At 40.6% G+C, this 10,454-nt stretch overlaps 1 pseudogene across 1 annotated transcript; it reads right to left on the bottom strand.

Annotated features, from left to right (window-relative positions):
- Window positions 1-5,794: 5,794 nt before the first annotated feature.
- On the bottom strand, window positions 5,795-7,900 carry LOC146965414 (uncharacterized; annotated as a pseudogene). Its single transcript, XR_015034665.1, has 4 exons — window positions 7,582-7,900; window positions 6,458-6,629; window positions 6,022-6,200; window positions 5,795-5,934 (listed from the first exon to the last, which is right to left on the bottom strand). The product of XR_015034665.1 is annotated as an uncharacterized LOC146965414 (transcript).
- Between the last annotated feature and the right edge of the window lie 2,554 nt (window positions 7,901-10,454).

Genomic DNA, 10,454 nt, shown 5'->3' with positions numbered 1-10,454 from the left:
AATAATAATAATAATAATAATAAACACTGCAGGCATAGGAGGGAAAAACACAACAAAAAACTGAAAATTACCAACACAATACACAAAATATTACAATAATCTGATGATAAACCAGACAAAAAAAGCAGCAGGCTGTTGTTTGTTTGGTTTGAACACTACACGAAAAGTACACAATAGCTACAAGAAATCCAAGAGAATTACATATTTTTTAACTGATAGGATACAGATACCTTAGGAACTGCATGACTATTTTAATATGGCAATCAGGAAATTAAAAAAAGACAAATATTCAGTCCATCAAAACAAAGGCTCAGATCTTCTCACGTGAGTCTCAAAGAGGAAGTAAAGAGTCAGGGGAGGTGTTATATCCTGACTCTCTGTCCCTCGTGTCTCCTCTGATTCCTCCTCCTCCTCTGAGGTAAAGTCTTTTTTTAAATAAATCCTGATTAGCATGTAGCTGCTTAGCTGGAGCGGCCACTTTTTATTGTTTGTCAGTGAAATTAAAAGACCACATGTGGCGAACAGATGGAAGCTGAGTGCAACACTCAAGACTGAAGTGTGTTGACCTTACCAAAATAAGAGTCTCCAACTGTGTCAGACTGGAGTGAAATATAGAGCCATATTTTCATGTGTTTAACAAACCAGCAGCAGAAAAGCTATGGAAATAAGCTCTGTTTAGTTTGGATTTATTTCTCCCATGTGGAGGTTTTTTTTAACATCACCCGTGCTGGTCCAGATATTTTTTCTTTTTTTTAATTACAGCTGAAATTACCTTCTTTTCAGGTCCTCCCGGTCCAATCTAAAAAGTCGAGAAAAGACCGTCATAGTAAATGAAACTAAAGAGGTAACAGGACAATGAACATCTCAAGGACACGTCTGGTTTTCAGAGAGGTCACATCTGTGATGGAGTAATGTAGCTCTCACCGAAAGGGACACCTTCACAGTTTATAGGAGAAGCCTTGAGGGAAAAGGCCAGCCGGAGTCAGCCGCTCTGTGGGCTTTGGGGAGGCCTGTGCGCCGCCGCCCTGCTGAAAGGGTGCCCTTCATTTCTAGACAGCGTGCCCTTTTTAAAATACGATCATAGATAGAGAGTGAGTGGCAGGCTTTACTTTACTGTTGTCCGTCCTCGTCGCTACACACACTCACACACAAACACGGCATCCAGAGCCTCATTTGGACTCGGTGTAAGTTTTTAAAACGTGACCTTCAACTCCACACTGTAATCAGGTCTGAAGAATGTGTGAAGAATACTTTTCTATGTGTTCATGTAATAAATTACTGTACATAACCTCCAAATAGCAGCATATTCACTTCAAATGAATTGAAGGAATTGAGCAGAGTGATACGAGCGCAGTCAATAATAACAGTCGAGATAAAATATAATATCAGAGGTAATGGAACATAACACACACAGTTTAGACATCATCCTAATGATATAAGCAAGTACAGAGTATATGGTACGGTATGTCCACTGAATCAACTCTGTCTCCTAGAAATTACATTTATGTCTTTCTAACCTATTTTTTTCAATTAGACTTTGATGAGAAATATCATCACTTCCTGGTTTATGTTCACTGGCAAGGTCTCTCTTTTCAGTCAAGACAGTATCACTGTTTTCCTCTCCAGACAGAAACCTGTGCTGTGAGGAAGGTTCAACACAGCCAGGATGACTTATGAATCTGAACATTGGCTGTAACAACAAAGCTGGTTCAGTTAAGCCTGGTTTATTGATCCGGGATTCAACAAGCTGAAATGTGTGGATACTTTTTATAATAAAAGTCATCAGAGGTTCAGTTTTTATGTCCAGTTATTATCATAAATTCTCCTCTTGCTATTCTGATCTACAAGGACGGGCATCAGGAGAATCTTTGTTCAATTAATAAACTAAAAGCTCTGTTTTTAACCCAGATTGGACAGATGTAACATCTGGATCATCCAAATAATTCGACCAATGTATAAAATATTAGCTGTTCATCAATATTTGACAGTTTTTTTTTTTTTTTGCAAAACCCTTTATTTCTGTCAGGAACCTGTAGAAATGACAACTCTGCTTTTCTTTCTTTTCTTTTCCAGGGATCTGATCGATCGGTCGCTTTGATCTGATCCACTGAGGTTATAGTCTGCTGCCGAGCACCATCGGTTACCATGGTGATTTACCCCGTGAACAGGCAAGTGACTAATTAGAGGACAAAACCTGGAGAATGAGCAGAGAAACAGGTCGACAGTGAACGAGAAGGAGACACTGATGATTTGGAGGAGGATGATAAAACATAATGCCATGTCTGTCCCATGGAGTTCTCCTTCTTCTGGTCATGTCTCTTTATTTTGTTGTTTCAGTTCATTTATGTCATTTCCTGTTTTATTTTGGTCACTTTGGTCACTTAGCCTACCTCTTGTCTCTTTTCAGGCCCCTTGACTTCCTGTTTTTGTCTGAATATAACACTATCACTTGTTGTATAACTTGTAAATATAATGTGTATACTTATGTACTATCAATTGATTTGAATAGACTGATTGACTACATATTATATCTTGCCGCTTTGAGTTTATTGCCATTTACCGTTAAATAATCCAAAAGATACAAAACCACTGATGTTCAATTAATGTTCAACACAGTCATTGGCAACATCTTTTGTTCAGGTGGCGATGCTTGGTGTAGGCTTTTAGCTGAGTTTCTCCCCGTCATTTTGGTATGCTACATGTTAGGATTGTTGCTTGCATGCATGGAGTTCGTCTAAATCACAAATCGCACACATATTATTTGGGGGGGGGCTTAAGAATATATTAAGGAGACTTCAACCCCCCTAAAATAGGCATAACGACGCCACTGCTCGGCATCATCTTGTTTCTTCAGAAACATGTTTGCTGTTGCGGTTTAGACGAATTTAAATGTAATTTCTGGGAGTTAATGGATGCAGCTGCACCACAGTACAGTGAGCCCTCAGTTATGCACCATCTCTGTCTCCGTTCAGATCCACCAACAGGAAATGTTCCAGAGGCAGCAGTGTCTTCGAGCTGTCTGTTCTCCTGCGGGCACAACGCCAACATTTCCTTCAGAGACCTTCTGCCTATGCTCTTCCACTTCTACATGCATATTGAAGACACCTTCGCAGCTCGGATGTGATTGATGTGGGAACAGATACCGAGGCTGTACTGTACTTGTTTTAAGCAGGAAAAGAAAAACTGTGTAGTGTTTCTCTTCTTGCCAAACAGACTCTGGAAGGGGGAGGCCCGAGAACATCAGCTGTGCTGCAACTGTAAATGTCAGTCAGGTTAGTTTTTTTGTGAGTTCAAGTGTAGAATAATAATAAAATAATATTTTATATAATAATAATCGAAATCAAAAAAGAAAAGTTCAGTCTTAGCAGCTCAGTGACCTTTCATTATTGAACCACAAGTTATTTTTTATTTATCATTTTGCTAAAGGTTGAAAATGTTTCATAATAAATGTCCATGCTCAATAATACAGCCGGTGCAAACAGGTTATGATTGGTGCTCCACACAGCTTTATATAATGATGCCACATCGATATAGTGTGTCATTAATCAGTCTTTGCTATTATTACAGAGGGTTTTAGCCCGTTTTTCAGCAACAACAACTTTGCATTATCTGGAAGTATTATCACAAATCAAATCAAACACTGATAGAGGAATACATTAAACTCCAAACAACACAGCAGCACCGAGCTGCCGACTCATGGGATTCAAACCAGAGCAATGAACACTGGAGAATTAAACGTGTATAATTAATTAGTGAAATTAGTCTTTTCTGTTTAATTTGAATTTTGCTTCACTGCGTATTTTATAAATTATGTACATGTAGAGCTGCATTACTGCTGTTATTATTCTTTTGTGTGTAGTGTGTTGGAGAGATTGAACATTTAAAATGAGTGGTTCCCACTTTAAAAGGCTGAGGGAAGATTGCATTAAAGTGAAATCATTGGTAATTGTACAATGGAAGTTGACGGTATCCTGGTGACATAGATTTACAGATTTTTCAGGACTGCACCGCAAATTTCCCACAGAAGGCCACACTGCAAAATGGCTGCAAAAGAAGCCAGAGAGACAGTCTAGAAAATAATGTCTGGGGGCGGTGTTCAGCTCAGTTGGTAGAGCACCCGCCCCATGTGTTGAGGCTGTAGTCCTCACTGCAGGCAGCCCCGGTTCGAGTCCCGCGTCGGACGGCCCTATCCTGCATGTCAATCCCCCCATCTCTGCCTCCCATTTCCTGTCACACTCTCAACTGTCCTATCTAATAAAGGCATGAAAAGCCAAAAAAAATATACTTTAAGAAAATAATGTCTGAGGAGCTTTCTCCAGCAATGTAAACAGATGATGGCCTGGTGTTCTGTGAATGTAAAAATGTCCAGCAGCAGCAGAGAATTAGTTAAACTTTTCTTTTTTAAGTTTTTTTTTTTTGGCTTTTCATGCCTTTATTTGATAGGACATCAACACATGGGGCGGGTGCTCTACCAACTGAGCTAAACACCGCCCCAGTTGAACTTTTCTTTTAATCGCTCATTTCATTTTCAGGTGCTATATGATGACTTATCATGGTTTAGTAGTAGTTTCTTATTTCGTAGGGGAATATTTCTACCTCTACACATTGTCACTGTTATGGTAAAGATGACATCTGTAGCAAAAAGTGGACTAAAAACAAAAACTTGACTCAATACAAAAACTGGACTGTAAAAATAAAAACTGGACCATCTAAATTAATAGCCTGTTGGCAAGAAGGTTCTTGCTAACAGGCTATTAATTTAACAAAGAGTCAAAAGACAGGTGGTGTTTTAAATAAACTTTGACTCGACTGCTCCGTGCGTGTGTTCACTTTTTATTTTTAATATCTCTTGAGTAAAACAATGAGGCCAGCAGCAGCAACAACAACAGCACCACACACCGCTACAGAAAGACCGAATTACACAGGTTGTGTGTTCAACGGGCCGGTCACTGAGACGTGACCTCGTTTGGAACAGGTAAGCCTTTTACCAGCCACGGGGTGATCCCTGCATGAAGACGACGGAGAGGAGCTGTTAGGAGTAATATCACAGTGATGCAGCGTTCTACCTTAAAGGGATAGTTCACTCAAAATTGAAATTTCACTCATTATCTATACTCACCCTCATGTGGACTAAGGGCTGGGAGAAGTTTCAGAGTCCTCCGTGGCTTCTCTGAGTTACAGGGGGTCTCGGCGTAGCAGTGCATGTCCATATGACGGTTGCAAATGGATACCAACTGTCTTCATAACAAAAAGACACACCGAAAAACATCCAAATACCTCCATGCTGCTCGTATGTAATGTCCGCCTTGTATTGAAGCCCCGACATGAGAAATTGTCCAGAAAAAAAAAAAGTCTCTTTTTCAAGCTTGTTTGTAGCGGAAGCTCCTCTTCCTGGTTTGTCAAATTTGGACGAACCAGGGTCTGTCCTCTTCCCAGTTCGTCCAAATATGACGAACCGGGAAGAGGAGCTTCGAGAAGCTTCCGCTACAAAACAAGCTTGAAAAATAGACTTATTTAATTTTTTTCAGGACAATTTCGCATTTTGGGGCTTCAATACAAGAGGGACATTACATACGAGCAGCATGGAGGTATTTGGATGTTTTTTGGTGTGTCTTTTTGTTACGAAGACAGTTGGTATCCATTTGCAACCATTATATGGACATGCACTGCTACGCCGAGACCCCCTGTAACTCAGAGAAGCCACGGAGGACTCTGAAACTTCTCCCAGCCCTTAGTCCACATGAGGGGGAGTATAGATAATGAGTGAAATTTCAATTTTGGGTGAACTATCCCTTTAAGGATGAGATTCTGGTTTTGACTGGTCTGAGAGATGAGACCTCGGTAAAGGTTCGGGATGAGTCACGTCTAATGCTGCTGCACGAATAGTCCCCGATTGAAGAGCTTTGACTAATGCGTCCTGATCCACGACTTGACCTGAGACATGAGTGAAGCGTCATTATCAAAGCAGTCATCATGAAGGAGGATCAATACAATCTAGGAGCAGAAGTGTCTGATTCTCACCTCTGCTGACGTTGATCAGTGTCGCTGTGGGCTTCATGAGACTCAGCTCTCTGTGGCCGATCAGGCCCGTTGTGCCCGATGTCAGATTCACCGCTAACACGACGAAGTCCGACCTCCTCAGCAGCTCGTCCAGCTTCTCGCAGTAACTCGCTCCAACCGCCTGCTCGTCCACTTCACTCCTGAGCAGAATAATGAATTCACACACTCTCAGACTCAAATTTTTCAAGCCTTTAAGAATGTAATCAACACACTCAGTGAAGCATCCAGCTTTTAAGAGAGGGCTGTTTCTTTTTTGTTAATCATAGGAGGAGAATAATCAACTCCTTTTGAGAAAGATTTACCCTGTGAGATAAATGCCACTTCGTTAACCATTAGCTGCTAAGTGTCACTGATTGTATATCAGCTTCTGTGCATGAACGGTTGATTTGCTTTTTACCCTCTGGTCCTGTTGTGATACAGGATCTTCGTCTCAAATCCTTTGCTCCTTTGGGCAATTTTGTAACCGACATCTCCCATTCCAACAATCCCCAGAGTCGAATCTGTGACTTCAACTCCCATCAGGCTTTGTGGTATGTGGACAGTCTTCGGGTCCAGAGCTATTTGATGACCTAGGAGGCACAAAGTCCATGTCATGTTTTTGTTACATTAAGGTCTGCTACCGTCATTTGTCTCTGCATCTTTTGTTGTTGGAACCATATACTACCACTATATACAGTAGCTAGCTTTAGCATTAGTTTCTAGTACACTTCACAGTCAGTTAGCATTCTGTTAGCAAGTTAGCATTCTGGCAAGCTAGCCCTGTTAATGACTTTCCCAGAATGACTATAGCAACTTCATGAATTGATAAGCTAACATCACAGTGGCAGATATTAAAAGTAGAAAAATGTCTCAAAATTTTATTAAAATACCAAAAGATTAAGACATCAAATCACATATTCTCCTGGTAGCATGCTAACCAGCCGATTCATCTGTATGGTGGCTTCCCTTGGATGTCAAATAGCCATTGCTGTAGCGACAATATTTAATCTTCCATGAATAAAAAAAGAACTATACTAAATTACATTGGTCATAAGGTAGAAAAACTAGTTTTCTCCCATTCCTATCACTGCTGCTGCACATGGTGTTACATTAACATTAACATATTATTGTACATTCATATACATACTCTGTCTTATATAAAGGTTGAAAATGTAACTTTGTGATTTATATAATATTTAACTTACTTTACATCTAAATATTATGGTTCTTACAATGTGCCTTGTCATTTTCCGATAGCGAGTCACTGTTGCCCAGTCTGCCCTGAAGACATGGCGCTCAGAGGTCATGTTGTGACCTCTTGTATTTGAAAGCCAAAATTAAACCAGAAGAAACCATGAACCTTACAAATATGCAGATTTACATGTGATGTTTGTTTTTTATTGTGCTACTGGCATGTGTACAAACAGTTACCACAGACTGCTGATGTGTCCACTGAGTGTTATTATTGTAAACCTGCATGAGAGGACGGCGCTGTAATGTTTGGTCATGACTCTGTCTGCACCACTGAACCTTTGACCTCACCTTCAAGGATCTTGCGAGCCGACGCCAGGAGGAGGCCCACTGCTAAATCCGCGGTGGAGTCGCTAACCACACCAGGCGTGTTGGCCACCTTCACCCCGAGGGGGGAGCAGCCTGAGCAGGGCCGGCTCGGCGGCGGGGCAGTACTTCCACATGAACAGGGCCTGGACTTTGGGGCCGTGGAGCTCCGGATTCTGCAGGAGCTCTTTGAGACAGATGAGTTGGAAGTGTTGCCTCAGGATGTCAGCGAGCTCTTCTACAGTATGTAACCGTTCTCAACCCCCACCTCGGAGATCAATGCCCACGGTTTTTCCTGCTCCATCACCTGCAGAGGAAACAGATTATAAAAATCAATGATCATGTGCATTTATCTGGGTTTAAAAGGAGCTGTTGTCCAAAAGAAAATGCATTAGCCATATTAAAGTTATGTTCCTATAACTTCCAAAGAAAAAACATAAGATTTTTATTCTGAATAAGTTTTAGGAAGAAGAAACTCGCCTCTTTAATCCAAGCTTCAACCCGTCTCACACTCAAACTGATCAGGTAGAAGCTGAAAGAGGTTTTTCTGTGAATGAAGTTAGAGATTGAACATGGTTCAAGTTAATGTGAAAACTGAACCCCATGGCTTGAAGAGGCAGGAGGGGGAGGAGTGAGAGAGAGGAGGGACGTGCTTGGTGTATTATTCACAGATAATATATGACAGGGTTGAATCTTTCTGAGCTCTGTGCTGCAGCCTCTCCATACCTACAGACATATTGTCAGTAATGGACAGGATTTAGCATTTACACGACAGTGAATGTGTTTGACAGAAAAATAAACGAATTAAACATCATCAGAGGCTGCACTGTCTTACTGAAAATGTAAACATATTGTATGTATTTATGTATGTACTGTATATTAGAGCTGCCAATTGATTAAAATATCAAATCAGGATTAATTGCATGATCACACAATTATTTTTCTTTTATTTGTTCAGAATGTGCTGCTTTATGCAAAAGTAACTTTAACAATATCAAATATCAACTCCAGAAACTCTTGAAGGCCTCACTGCATTTGGCATTAAAAAATATATACTCAAATAAAAACATGGTGGCTCCATGTAAGTGGAAACTATTTGCAGAGAGGGTTTATCTTGAGACTGCAGCTGATTCATTCATTCATTCACTGGTTCCTGGTGGAGTCTAAAATCATCAGTCAGTTCTACTGTAAAACAAATATTAGATTAACAGAATTCAAGTCTGCAGCTTCTCTCTGTCCTCAGCTTGTCGACCAAACTAAAGCTGAACAGCTTCTATATAGTATATTTCATTGTAACACTGGTGGTAACTGATTAAAACTGAGTCATGCCGAAGGCCAATTTTAAAGAACATGTGTTCACTGTGCGTCAAGAAAAGGAATTAAACACAGTTATGTCTCAAGTTTACTCCATTATCTGTCGCGGTGCAGGATTTTAACATTGAAAGCCGCTACAAGAAGGGTCTACAGTACAACATCATGGCTGATACGTTGTCTCAAGCTGGATACATCAACATGTGGCTGTTTGATACTGTGTTTAAGCTCATGTGTTAAAGGGATAGTAGCATTTTTTAAAGTGGGGTTGTATGATCTCCAAATAGCCCCTAAGTACTTCAATTGCAGTAGAAGACTCTCTGCACTCCTCCCGTTAGCAACGCCAGCCCATAATAGCCCTGTCCAGAGATTTACAACATACTGTACAGTGTTGTGAACAGACCCAAAGAAACGGCCTATTTTCATGGCTTAAAAGAGGTTTTACCTGGAAAAAAAAAACTCAGTTCCATGGTTCGCTATGATATAATTTTTTCCAGCCCCTTATGTGCAGGAAAAACACAGTTTTTATTTGGACCTAACCAACTGCTGATCGGCGGAGAGGAGATACGTGAGTTGGTTAGCTACAAATAAAAACTGTGCAGAGAGTCTTCTACTGCAATTAAAGTACTTAGGGACTATTTGTAGATCATACAACCCCACTTTAAAAAAAATGCTACTATCCCTTTAAGTAGCAGTAGGAATGAGAAGCCCCTTTTGTTTGAACAGTTTTCTCCTGTTTTCGTGTTAGGACTTAGGGAAGACCCCTATCTTTTGTTTCTTTTATTTAACTGCAGGTTAGATCAGGGTGACCTCGGTTTTCTGTTTGTTGTTTTGGGCACATATTCTCATGTCCGAGACAATGAAGCTACTACTTTGAGACTTTAGACCTGGACTTGGCCACCTTCTTGGGGATGGGAGGAGCGAGGGAGCTCCAAATCATGCTACGAATAGTTCCCCCTAGGCTGGGGACGTAACAGCACATTCCCAGCTTGACTTGACTATACATTTCATCTCACCACAAAATTTCTGTACAATCAATCAACGGTAAGTAAATAACAGGGCTCGCAAGAAACCTTAGTGGTACAGGTTAATGGATAATCAGATCTTTTCTTCAACCTCCGTCAAAGTGATTTTTCTGTTTAAACCTAATTTAACTCAGGATGTGAAGCCTGGACTCCTGTGATTTGTGTGCCCACCCGGTTCCCTGACCTCCTCTTTATCTGATGGATAAATGCAGCGCTTCATTCACTAAAAAAGACAAACACATTCCTCTGAAAACAATCCAGCCGTGATTATGTTTACCAGCACAATGTAATTGGAAAAAAAACAAAACAGGTGATATACGTATAAACACAATTTCTAGGAGACAGGGCAGCAGCTCCACCGCCTCATATTGCTTTATTGTTGTAGAGTCGTTCTGATACTAATCTCAAAAGCTAATAATCGCAGCTCGAGGTGAGATTGTTTTGTCTCAACTATTTCCACGGTCAAGAATGAACTTTCACGCTCGGCTTCATTTTCATTTTTCCTCTCCACTTATTATTATC

The sequence above is a fragment of the Trachurus japonicus genome, chromosome 21 (genome assembly GCF_045865225.1).
Source record: "Trachurus japonicus isolate A0001 chromosome 21, Traja_1.0".
Classification (NCBI taxonomy): Eukaryota; Metazoa; Chordata; class Actinopteri; order Carangiformes; family Carangidae; genus Trachurus; species Trachurus japonicus.
This window is presented reverse-complemented; position numbering and strand designations above follow the sequence as displayed.